The sequence below is a fragment of the Lampetra planeri genome, chromosome 48, assembly GCF_965212315.1.
Source record: "Lampetra planeri chromosome 48, kcLamPlan1.2.h2, whole genome shotgun sequence".
Taxonomy (NCBI): Eukaryota; Metazoa; Chordata; class Hyperoartia; order Petromyzontiformes; family Petromyzontidae; genus Lampetra; species Lampetra planeri.
Window position 1 is genome coordinate 2810076 of NC_136154.1, and position 13306 is coordinate 2823381.

General features: G+C 47.0%; 1 protein-coding gene across 2 annotated transcripts in view; it reads right to left on the reverse strand.

The window, feature by feature from the left end:
* The window catches only part of LOC144733851 (uncharacterized), a 32816-nt gene extending 22698 nt beyond the window's left edge, over positions 1 to 10118 (reverse strand). The window contains exon 1 of one of the 2 annotated variants that reach the window (XM_078615858.1): positions 9557 to 10118. The gene's annotated coding sequence lies outside the window, so the exon portion shown is untranslated. The remainder of the gene's footprint in view (positions 1 to 9556) is intronic. The other variant, XM_078615857.1, reaches the window with a different exon arrangement.
* Between the last annotated feature and the right edge of the window lie 3188 nt (positions 10119 to 13306).

Below are 13306 nucleotides of genomic sequence, written 5' to 3' on the forward strand. Positions count from 1 at the left end.
ACACCTCACATATTGCTGTGCAAAGACAAAGGCCCCCCGTATAACCTGGAACGGACGGTTGGGGCACGTGCTGTTCGCAAGTAGCAGCACCTATGAGGGTCGGCACTGTGGCACACGAGGGGGTGGGTGGCGAGCACCACGCCCGGCCGTCTTTGTCTCCCGAGTGGCGATGTTTACAACACACCCCACTAGGTAATCATTTGAGACTGAGTCGAGCTAAGGGAGGCCCAGGTCTGGTGCAGATAATCGTCACTGGTGTTTGCCATGATCGGGAATCGAACTTGGGTCGCCGGGTTCGTAGTACAGGACGCTAACCGCTGCACTCCCCACAAATATTTGTATATTGCTGTTACACACCCCATTACTTGACTCCGTAAGTTCCACATGTGTCGTGATATTAGTGTGGATTAACCGTGTTGTGCAATAGGCAGCCTATGACATATTTAACATGATACACATACTCGTATTACGTATTGTCATGTCTACGTTTGTTTTTACACAGGTATCCTCACCGAGTCTTATATTCCAAATGAGTAAGTTATATAGTGACAGCGGTCGCTCATTCATTGCTTGCTGTACATTCACTGCTTGCTGTGCTTCTTCTTAACTTGAGGTGCACAAAGCACTGCCTCGGGGAGCGATATGCTCTTCCTGGGCGAGGCGTGGCCATATTTTTTGTTAGAAGGTAAATGATGGAAACACAAATAAAGTACAGGCAGCGCAAGCAACAACTTACATTTAGCCTGTTAATGTGAAGACATTTAACCTGGTAATGTAACTCAGAGAGTTGGAAATAACTGTTAACATCGGCAGGTAGGATGGAAACATCACAGCCAGTTATGACTTAAACTGGTTAATAGTCCTTCCAATGATTGCTCAGTTTGTATCCATCTTCTCGGTTCAAAATGTGTCTGTGTTTATATATCTGGATGGCTTCATGAACGAATCTTGTTAATAGCGAGTGGGTTTGCAGAGTACCTTCGTCATGGTACTCAGCGTTAAAACAATGATCAACCACGGCCAAGGTATTGGCCCTACCGTGTTTCAGATCTGCCGTCTGTTCAAGAACACGGTCCAAGACATGTCACATAGTTTTCCCAATGTAACTACTGCTGCAGACACAGCTTAGTTTGTAAACACCGGGGTATTGCATGTCACTGATCACATCCTTCACAGATGGGATCAGATCACCAATTGTACGTACAGTGTTGAATCGAAATTGGATCTTGTGTTTGCTCATGATTTTGGAAAAAATGTTGGTAACCCCTGCTATGTATGGCAAGGTGATGGTTTTGATTGGGAACTCAGATGGTTCTTTCCCAACGGTTGGGGTGATAGCTTTACGGATTGTGTAGTCCGGATATCCATTCATCTTGATGGCTTGGTGTACGTGCTCCAGTTCACTGGCTAGGTGGTGATGGTTGGAAATACAACGAACTCTATGGTGTAGAGTTTTGATGAGGGAATTCTTCTGGGCTGGATGGTGGTGGAAGTCAGGTTTTAGGTAGGCATCCGTATGGGTGGCTTTCCTGTAGACAGAGTGTCCCATTGAGCTATCTGGTTTATTTTCGATTAAAACATCTAAGCATGGTAACTTGCTATCCTTTTCCACCTCCATGGTGAAATTGATGGCTGGTGTATGGAATTGATGTGGTTGAAAAATTGGCCCAGCTCTGGCGGGCCATGTGACCAGATGACGAACGTGTCATATATCTATCTCTTCCACAAGGAAGGACGTAGTGTGGATGCCTGGATGGCATCAGTCTCAAAATTTTCCATGAAAACATTGGCTACAACTGGAGACAAGGGAGAACCCAACTTGTTTGTAGAATGTTCCATTCCAGGTGAAGTAAGTGTTGGTGAGGCAGTGTCTAACCAGGACATGCACATCAGCATTCAGTCCTTGTTGGACCAAATCTTCAATTATTGCAATGGTGTCAGACACAGGAACTTTGGTAAACAAAGATACTACGTAGAAACTGACAAGCAACTCATCTTGAGATAGTGAGATGTCTTTAATTAGAGATACTAAGTTAGCTGAGTTAAGTACAGCTGAGGTGATCTTACCAGTGAATGTATGTAAGGTCTCAGACATAAATCGGGCCAGTTTGTAGGTGGGTTAGTCAATGGTGGAGACGATAGGATGGAGTGGTGTACCTTCTTTATGGATTTTTGGTAAGCCATATAAAATGGGTGGTCTAGCAGCTGAGGGTTTTAGAGAGAGCTGCTTGTTTGGTTATATTAAAATGTCGAATCAGTGATGATATTGTTAGTTTTTGTAACCAGGGGGTTGGTAGGATCTATATTGATTTTGGTATAGCTGCCATCATTAAGTAGGTCCTGAATTTTTATATTGTATGTGGTTTTGTCCATGATGACAGTGGCATTGACTATGTCATCTCTCTTTTTTAGTTGAGAAAGCTCAAAGTGCTGATCCTTGCTGATTTTGCAAATAGGTGTCCCAGCGTTTTTGAGGATTGCAGCGATTTCCCATCTTGCCACGTCTGCAGGAATGTGTTCCAAACCCTTAAGTGCTACGTCGACCTGGGCAATGATATCATCAACTGGGATGTGTTTAGGGGTGACTGCGAAATTCAACCCTTTAGCTCGAACATATTTTAGGCTGTCGGAAATTGGGCTGTTACTCTTATTGATAACAATCAATTGATAACAATGAATCAGAGTAACAGCCAAATTTCTGACAGCCTAAAATCGGTTCTAGCTAAAGGGTTGAATTTCGTAAGTACATTGAACGCCACGGCCCTCCCGGGCCGGCACCCCACAGTGACATCCACAATTTCACTACACATTAACATGCTAATCTTACATTAACAGATTGACATGCTAATCTCTCACAATACAATGGCCACCTCCAGAGCTTCGTAGTCGTGGAGGTATATCAGCTCTCCGATATTACATTGTCACGCAAATTCCATCTCTAGCCCCCCCACACTTACCCTTGGGCTGCACCCATCTCAAACCTATATAACATCCTGCTGTAGCAGGTCTCCCACTAAATTTGTTCACCTGATGACTATTGCTTGTGTTGCGATCGAAACGTCATGATATATTTTTTCTATCTACGTGACTTTACCGTAAGACCCAAAGAATATGAATTCCTGCAGTCACAAAAGCTTTAAGTCAAGATAAAAATGTATAATGTTAATGAATAGATAGGGTTTGATGAAACAAAATAGTTGTATCTTCTTGATTATTTCGGTGAAGTCACGTAGAAGGGAAATAATAAAATAATAAAAATAAAACATAATAAAATAATTTCATTATTTTTTTTTCCCCTTCGCTGTGACTTTACCGAAAGAACCAAGAAGATGAATCCCTGCAGTCACGAAAGCTTTAAATCGAAAAATAGTTGTACTTAATGCCCGATTTGTGTTTTCGATTATTTACCTTCTAAAAAAATCTGGCCATGTCTCGCACCTCCTGAAAGGGCATCATGCACCACCCCAGGTTAAAAAGCAGCACTGCTCTAGGGGTAATCTTTGAAGATGTTTGAGACGAGATGAGAAGAAGTGGTGTAATTTTCTCATGGTATTCACGGTGCTCTGAGATGTCCTGGTGTACATAGTACTCCACACACAAACCATCAATACAATTACTAATTATACTACTATGATTATGCTATGATAATGTTGCAGGATTATAATTTATATGTTAAACAATCCACGGTTTCAGATCCGTCAAGAGGAGAGCCACAATCCGTTTGAACGCATAAGCAGTGCAAATACGCAGGAAGGAGGTCCCTTTGTAGCACTGATTTTGGAGGCGAACGCGCTGCTTTAAACGCTCAGTGACAAAGCTAAACTAGCGGATAGCTTCGAATAACCCGTCGGACACTCCGTTGAACATACTTTCTCACTGTTTCCATGACAGTGACATAAGCGGAGGTAGTGGAATGCATATTTAAATATTTCAAGTCCTGGGCACTGCCGTGAAAACACTATCCAGTATAAACGATTTCACAAATAATTTATTATGTAGTCACCTGTTACAGTTACCCAGCGCTAAACAAAAACGATCAACTGTATTACTTCACGGTAAATCTGGTTCTGATAGGTGGTAATCAACATGCTTCGGGTAAGGTAATGATGAACTCCATATCTGTGCTGGCTACCCATGCATTTGTTTAAAAGAAAAGAATATTTACATTTTAAGTGACGCCTCCTCGTGCCATATCCCCAATGACAAGACTACCTAAGCCACCTGCAGAGGTTTACAAACGAGATTGCCCAAGTAACTGCAAGTAACTCGAGGATACAACCGTGACCCAATATAACGAAAAGAAGAGGGTCAATGGGAATACAAATATATATATGAATCTGACCCATCTTCCCATTTTCTCTGTCTCCTGCTGCTGTCAATGTCAACCAAGGGAGGATTGCAGTTTTTAAGGCATAGGCAGGAGAAATGGTGACCACCTATTTAAACCAGATTTAACGTTAAGTGTAAAGGACGTCCATGGGGAGCGTTACTGTAGTGGTTAGCGCGCTGTGCTTTGAACCTGACAACCCGAGTTCAATTCCCGCTCACGGCCAACACCAGTGACGGTTATTTGTACCGGTCCTGGGCCACCCAGGAGGCAAAGGCGACCGGGCGTGGTGTTGGCCACCCACCCCTCCTGTGTTGTTCCAGCCTTCATAGGTGCTCGCTAACAGCACTTGCCCCAACAGTCTATTAAGTCTATATGGGGGATCTTTGTTTTTGTTGTGTAAAAGACGTCCACACGTCGATTCCTTGGAGGGCTACAGTCTCCATTCTCATATAATGCCGTGTGTTTGTTTTCATTACACCAATTGGATGCGATGAATGTATTGGGAAACTCTTTTTATTTCCATAGTCGTAGATTTGACCACTTTTGACGCCAGTTGTAGTGAGTTGAATGACAAGGAGAGAGTTTCTGAAGCAACACGGAATTTATTTAACAATTAACACTTAACACAAAGGGGCAACGGCCCCTCACACCCGATACACAATGGAGGTTGCCCTCCAGACTAATACGCCTCTCACTGAGGGAAGCTTCAGTCTTCACTGGTTATAGCTAGAGCCAACCCTAGCCAGGGGTATGGCTATGCCCTTTGTGCTCTTCTCTTCAGTCTTCACTGGTTACAGCTAGAGCCAACCCTAGCCAGGGCTATGGTTCTGCCCTTGGGCTCTTCTCTTCAGGAGGATTCTTGTCTTCAGCTGGACGATGACTGCCGGGACCGATCAGGGTCCAGATTTTATGCAGGGCCGTGGCTTGCCCCGCCCTGGCCACACCTTCCTTCCCGAATCTTCGAGAAGGATATGGGGGTGATGTCATCCCTCAGCTCCCCTCCTGGGGTCTGGGGTCTGTCCCTTTAAACATACCCTTCCATAGGGTAACCGTTGGGCCCTCATGGGCCATTGTCTCTTAGCACTGGAGCTCAGCCCCTCTTTTGCCCCCTGTTGGCATGTAGCCGTTACTACCGGTTAACTGCATGGGGATGGCGCGTCTTCACCCAATTACACCTTTACATTTATAACGCGGATGCGAATTGGATAGAGCGCGATCGAGTAAACAGAACTACGTCGCGCTATGCCTTGACATAGCATCATCATACAAGGCATTGGGATGCTGCTGGATACTTCTAGATGCTACCGACGTGCCTCGGTCTTTGTTCAGCCTGCGTACGCATCTCGCGTGTTATCACGGACTGTGCTTCACCATATATTATATATGATTTCTTTTACACGATTTTTACATAACGTGGTGTTCTTCAGGAACGCAAATACCACCGCGTTATAGCAGAACATCGTCCAAGAGTCTTTAACACGACACTGCACTCTTATTTACAACTCTGTTTCACTGCACATCTCTCTCAGTTCCGTTATCTCCGTAAGAGGTACGTGCTCACATCACGCGCCCTTAATATCTCCCCCTCCTCCTGAACCTTCCAGCATCTCCAAGTTCCTTCTTTCTCCAATCTCATCGTCATCTCTTTCTCCACCCTCTAACCGTCTTCACTTCCCATTCTAACTCTTTAAATTTTGAAAGATGTTAACTACCTTGCCTGGTATACAGGAGCTCGTAGGTTAACTCCCGACATTGACACCTGTTGTATATTTGGAGTTTGCGATGTCTCTCTTCCAGTGGTCGCATGGATTCGCCTCGGGGTCCTCCGGTTTTTCCCTCCACATTCAGAATCAACATCACGCGTTTAGAGTATTTGCTGCTATCATTTGTGATAGCCAGGTACCTTTTGAAAAAGAGCTACATAGCTAAGTGGGGCCTTACCTAGTTAAATTTAAACAGTTAATATTTGTGTTTAGTTTTTTTTATTCCACGGCTGAACCATTGGTCTTTTACTCATCCATATGCTTCCTGGAGTGGCTGTCAGGAAGTGGAACATCAGGGCTCTCGGCCTTTACATTATGCCAGCCAAGCCCGTGCTGAGGAATTATCCGTGGTGTTTCCAGCGTCGGTAATTCCTCGTTCAACCCTGGCGCTGGTTTATGTATAATTAGTGGGGAGCACCTCTTGGCATCTCTTGGATCAGTAAAGGTTCTCCAATCTTAAGTTTATTTATATGGTGGTCATAGACACGCACGTTAGAATTATTCGTTTACATTTAATGCATTGGCCATTCTCTACAGCACAAGGAAGACAGTCGAATTCAATAATCTTAGATATCCAACAATGCATTGGGTTGAAACACGTGACTTCAAAACGTGTTAAAAGAAATAAACAGTCTGTGTATGAGTATTGCACTAATTTCTGTCCACCAACATCCGCGTTGCAAAGTTGTCTGAAACGCGTATGCGGTCTGCATCGGTGTCAAATATGCAGCGTGCTCTCTCTTTGGGCAGTGCTTGTCAGTGCAGATTCCTATGTACGTATGTATCACCACCATACATAGCCAACCGTGATAATCGGAGGTGCGGGGGAAGGACAACAAACCATGGGTCTCTGTGTGATTATATGGGTCTACGTGTGAGTCTATGGGTCTCTGTGTGAGTCTATGTATGTAGGTGTACTAACCAGTAGGGTTAATACATCTACCTACATAGACTCACACCAGTAGGGGTAATCACGAGTATGGGTGCGTTGTATAATAACCAACTAGAAGGGGGCGTAACTGGGTTAAAGGTAAAAGGCGCAATCAGTCGGGAAGATCTGGGAACCTGCTCAAAGGTTCTAGAAAGGGGCGTGGCCGGAGGCGGGGCCTGGCCACGCTGAAAAGTATATAAGGGATATGTGACCAAAAGTTCGGGCTGTCGTGGGGTCCGAGTCCTGGCTGCAATCGCTGTCTTCGTCGTCATCTCTCTTCGTTGTCCGGCCGCGTGGCCGATCATCTGCACTGCTCCCATCGTCGTCGTCACTATATTAGTCAGCCAGCTATATAGTTAGATGCCGACGATGGGGCTGTGTAGATGAGTCAGCTATGCGTAGCCATGTATGTATATATATGTAGTCAAAGTGATTGTGCCTAAAGTGTGAGACATAAATAAGTTGTCTCGGAAGTCGCTCACTACACATGTTAAACTTTTTTTGCACCCCCGTACGTAGCCAACCGTGCTAATCGGAGGTCCGGGGAAAGGACAACAAACCATGGCTCTCTGTGTGAGTCTATGGGTCTTCGTGTGAGTCTATGCGTCTCTGTGTGAGTCTATGGGTCTCTGTGTTGGGTCTATGGGTCTCTGTGTGAGTTTGTGTTTCTGTGTGAGTCTATGGGCCTCTGTGCGAGTCTATGGATCTTTGTGCGAGTCTATAGATCTTTGTGTGTTTATGTCGGTGTATTGAACGTATTATGCACCACCGTACGTAGCCAACCATGCTAATCAGAAGTGTGGGGGAAGGACACCAACACTCAAGACACACAAACATGGAAATCCTATTTTACCAGGCAACCAATCAGCGTGCTGGACAAGCTCTTTGTCTCCATGCGATTGGTTGCTGTGTTATTCTTCGTTCACTCTGGTCGCCTCGCGATGTGGGAGGGTGGATTCCGAGCATTACATTGTCACGTGAGACTCGGAGCAGGAGAGGAACGTGCACCAACTTGTTCTTCTTTCGTGTATGGCGTGCTGATGTAAAGGAGGCGCAACAACTATAATTAGCCATTCAGATGGCCAAGCCAGATAACCGCTGCGTCAGGAGCAAGCGAAGTAGTGTCTCATCATCGTCGTCGCTGCGATGTCCTTCATATTTGTGGATCTGAGCATCACATCGTTTTACGCCATACTACGGCCTCTGTTCTGGATGACCACAGTCGCACACTTGCTGGAGAGCTTCAAAGTTCCCATTTGTGCATCGGGTATCCGCATCTACTGCTGCCATGGGGTGTGCGGGCGAGGGTGGACAATGAGCAGATTTATGGAAGATCAATCCCAGGGAACCTCTGCGTTGGGTTTTTCACAACCAGGAGGCGTTTGTGAGTTCTCTTGAACTCCATTCAACTCTCTCCAAGCTTGAGTTCGCATTGTTAAAGTATCACTTATAAGGTAGATGGTTATAGTAAATATAGATCGTAATGGTATTTTTACACGAAGATGAACTGTAGGAAGTTAAAACGAACTGCTATGAACTATTTTTATTTTACCAGGTGAGGACCACTGTGATGTATCTTTCGTATTTGTGGATCTGGGGGCATTGCATCATCCGATATACGTTGTACTTCAGTCTGTTCTGCATGACCACAGTCACACCACTACTACTGGAGAGTTTTAAAATTCGTATACTGCTATGGGCAGATGACAATTACATGATCACTTGAAACATGGAACAGGCGCACTGACCACTCTACTTAACGACTCGAGCATCAACCCCCAATTCACTGGATAGCTACTCACTAGGTTAGGCACTCATTAACCACTTATTCATTACTCAGCACGAATTAACGACTCACTAGTTAATTCTGCACTCATAAAACACGCATTACTCATCACAGATTAACTACTTACGTGTTAACTATATACGTTGACAATCGACACGCATAAACTACCCCATAATTAACTACTCATTAACATTCAGCACATTAAAAAAACACTTCATTAACTACTCCTGTATGCCTTTTGGCGTCCGTTTCAAAGACAATGCATATATTAGCAGAGTATATTTTTTGTTTGCATCCTGACCACAGGTATTGGGGTTAATGCAGACATTATTCCTTGTAAAAGGTTTCAGTTTGGTGTTTTAACATCTTAACACCTATATTATTGGTTCTTTCGGTAAAGCTACGTAAATAGAAAACATAAAGTATAAAATTAAAGCAAAAAACCCACGACGTTTCGATCGCAACACAAGTGGTCTTCATCAGACCGCTTGTGTTGCGATCGAAACGTCGTGGGGGTTTTTTTTCTATTTACGTGACTTTACCGAAAGAACCAAGAATATTAATTCCTGCAGTCACGAAAGTTTTAAGTCTAAATATTATACCTGTTTTGTTGCCAACAAAAAGGGGAAAACCTATTCTCATACTCCTCAGTAACCCTTGGATTTGCGATGTTGTATCACGCTTCTGCTCAGGACTCAGAGGCCCCAGCCTCCTCGGCTGTCCCGTGTCTCCTTGTTCCCACTCACCTGTAATCTCGCTGGTTCTATTCTTCGTTTCTCGTCTCCTCTCGCAGTACAGTTCCAAGCAAAACGCGCATGACGCGTCCTTGGCTCACACCCAGCGTCGCCACGGCGTCTCTCGGTGTCTGTGTTACATCACATTACCTGTGTAGTATGCCCTATTTGCGCCTTGCAAACGCGGGGATTTCCGAAGGGTGATATTAATAGAAACACGGCAGGGGCCCGCGACTTGGAATTACGTGAGCAGAGCTAGAGAGAGAGATAAACGAGGATTAAAGCTTATTTTTCGTCACTTTGGTATGCTGTACACGTCCCTCCACGATTTGATGTGGGTTTTTTTTCAACACCCATCAATGGTGAGCACAGTAGTATTTAAAACCCCAGTACTATTTAAAACCACACAATCTATCTATATAAAAGTCAAATTGTTTGTGTGTGGGTTTGTGGCGGGGTTTGTGGGTTTATTTGTGTGTTCCCGCACTTTCGGAGGATTTGGCTCTCCAACGGTGTGGTTGACGTAAAATAAAAATAGCCAAGTACCATGCCGTAAGCCCCGCCGTGACCAAGCGCGATCGAGCACCCGCTAGTAGGTTCCAGAAGGGGGCGTGGCCAGGAGCGGAGCCAGGCCACGCTGACAGTGTAAGAGGGGCCCTGGGCAGGGACCTCGGGGCTGTCGTTTGGAGTGGGATCCCGTCGTGCTGCTGAAGTCTTCACCATCATCTCCGCCTTCACCATCTCGGCGTCGCCAGTCAGGCAGTCTACCAGCTGTCCTGACTGGGAACCGTAGTTACGAAGTGTTACTGTCAGGCCGTGTTAATAAAAAGAGTGCCTCCTACTCTTAGTGTCTCTGAGTCAGTCACTGCACATGTTAGGTATAACGAATAGGATTTTTAGCAACACGTCTGGAAATGTTCACAGTATGTTAGCAAACATAGTATGTTTCAGAGCATTTATAGCTGGGGTGAGCAGCTTTAACATGGGATACTTTTTGTCAGTATCAAAGTGTGAAAAATAACAATAAGTTTCACGTTTTCTGACAATAAAAGATGTGTGAAGATGTTCAAACATCAAATACATACCTTTGGCAGGTATCTATAAATGCTCTGATACGCGCATTTTGTCTTGTACTGTTCACCTTTTGGCGCTATCTAGTCTAACACTGGCGAGACTAAGCTATGAAGAGGGCTGTCTGTAATGTAGGCTGAGTTCAAAAGACAATTTTTGTTTGCATGTTTTTCCACAAGTTTCTGTGGATAATGCAGACTTGATGCCTTGCAAAACTGTATCTATTTGGTGTTTGAACATCTTAACACCTCTTTAAACTGCCAGAAAGGGTAACACCAATTCTTATTTTTCATACATTGATACTGGCAAAAAGGTCCCATGATATAACATAGTATATTGTCAGCAATATAATGTCTAGGTTTCCATTGTCGCAGTTGTCATGCCGCCGCCACGAAGCCGTTCAGCAGGCGCCCCATCTAAGACCTCGCCACCACCAAGCGACGGAGCCGACCCCGCGTCCCCCTCACCTCACCTCGCACGAACACACCCGCACGCATTCCCCCCCCCCCCCCATAGAGCTCGTGGGGAGGTCACCTGGCCGACCGGTTTTTATCCGAGAAGCCCTTATCGGGATTAAACTTTCACGGTTTCCGGCGACCAGGGAATTGGACGACCTCCCCCGACGCTACTTTGCACCGCGGCGCTGCGACCGGCCTTAAGGTTGCAAGGTCGCAGCGAGGGGCCACTCGGCCACCGCGGGGGAAACGCATCTCACACACCCCACACACGCAAGTATCGACGGGGCAGGCAGAGGGAATAAGCATTGTGATGGAGGAGCATCATCACGCAGGCACCATTGTTAGGGGAGTTAAAGGATAAGGCTGTTAGTATGAGTAATCGGGAGAGCGGGGTCACGCGGGGAGCCGTGCACAAATTCCCACGGCGCACCTTTGTGACGGACGCCGCCGCATAAACTGCGATAATGGGGGGGGGGCTGCGTGAGAAAGGGATTGATTGGAATTTGCGCCGCGCAGGTTGAGCATTAATTAGTATATCAAAAGCGGATTGATTGGAATTTGCGCCGCGCAGGTTTAGCATTAAGTAGCATATCAAAAGCGCCCGGAACGGCGGTGCGCATGCGAGAGGGTCGCGAGCCTATTGTCCAGAGTCGCATTCCCTTTGAGGTAGGGAGGATAAATGGGGAGCGCAAAGGGGAAATCGCTCTGTTGCTCCGAGAAGCCAACGTCCAGGACTGCCCCAGCTCTGCCCTCCGGACGTCCGTGCGACGTGTCGAGGCAAGCAGCGAGGAAAACCCACGGAACGTCGAGTGCCTCAAACCGTGAGTAAGGAGGTAAAAGTGTTTCGTGAACGATAAATAGGGAATAGGTTCCGGGTTAGTAGAGTAGGCAGCCTCGTCGATTCATACTGACTCAACAACCAGTCCCACGTAGCAGACAATAAATCATTAATAGCTGATCGTGGCCTCGTGTGATCTCGTGTTATAAGTGTGAACGCGTGTGGTACTGTGTATGCGTAAGCTCGCGGCGTGCGTAATCAGCGTACCCCAGGTGCGCGATCATAACGTGAGCGGCGAGCGCGGCGCAGAGCGGCGCAAGAGTGGGTATCGCGTGTGGAGCTGTATGCGTGTGTGCGCGCACGTTCACGACGTGTATAATACAGGTGCGCGATCCTAGCGTGAGTGGTCAGGGTTGAGTGAGTGCCGCGCAGAGCTGTGTGTGGGTGTGCGCGTACGTAATTAAACATGCCTACTACGCGGACCCGCGGGGGAGGGGAATCCTGGAGCGACGGCTCTCACCCCATGGGTGAAGAACGCAGCAGCGGTTCGCCTAGCAGCGAGGGGGCGAGTAATGAGGTTAACCCGGCCGATAGGGGTACCGAGGGAGGGATCTCGGGGGCTAGCGACCCTCACATATTGGTGTCAGAAACGGGACGATCCCCCGCACCCCCAAGGGAAAGAGGCCCCCCAACCCAGATTAAAATCAAATGCACATTTACGGGCAAAGGGATTCCATCATGGAAATCGTTTGCCCGCAGCATCAGGGGGGCTAAAAAAGTTAATGGGTGGTCAGATGAGGAGGCGTTGCAGCAGTTAGAGCTACATTTAGATGGGCGGGCAGCTGACTTTGTGGAAGCTTTGCCCGCAAGCGCACAAACTCAGTGGGAAGAATTAATGTGCGAACTCGAACGACGCTTCGGCGCCTATGATGAGGAGGAGGCGCAGGCAGCATTAGAGGCACGCCATCGCCGACCCGGCGAGGATTTGCGAGATTACGCTGAGGACGTGCGCACGCTGACCCAGCTCGCGTACCCGGAGTACGAGTCAAAAATAATTGAGGGCCTCGCCGCCGGGAAGGTCCAGCGATATTTGGCACAAACCCCGTGGTGGCAGCCGAATGTCGACGGTGCACGCCTCTCCTTTAACACCCTCGTCGAGCGCGCGCGCAAATGCGAGAAACTCTCGGGTGAGCGCGCGCAGCCTCGAGGGAGGGGACGAGAGTGCGCCGTAGCGAGCCTACTCTCCGACGACGAGGAAGAGCGCGCCACCGCAGTAAGGGGACGGGAAAGGGAGCCCCAGAGACCCAGCGAGACCACCCCGGGGTGGGTAGCCGAGTTACAGGCCGGTATGGGAAATATGATAACCCAAGCACGCGAGGAAGCGAATAAAAATGTGAAGACCATCCAGTCTGAGATGGGTGAACTACACTCCACAGTAGGGGGGCTGGCCGGGAA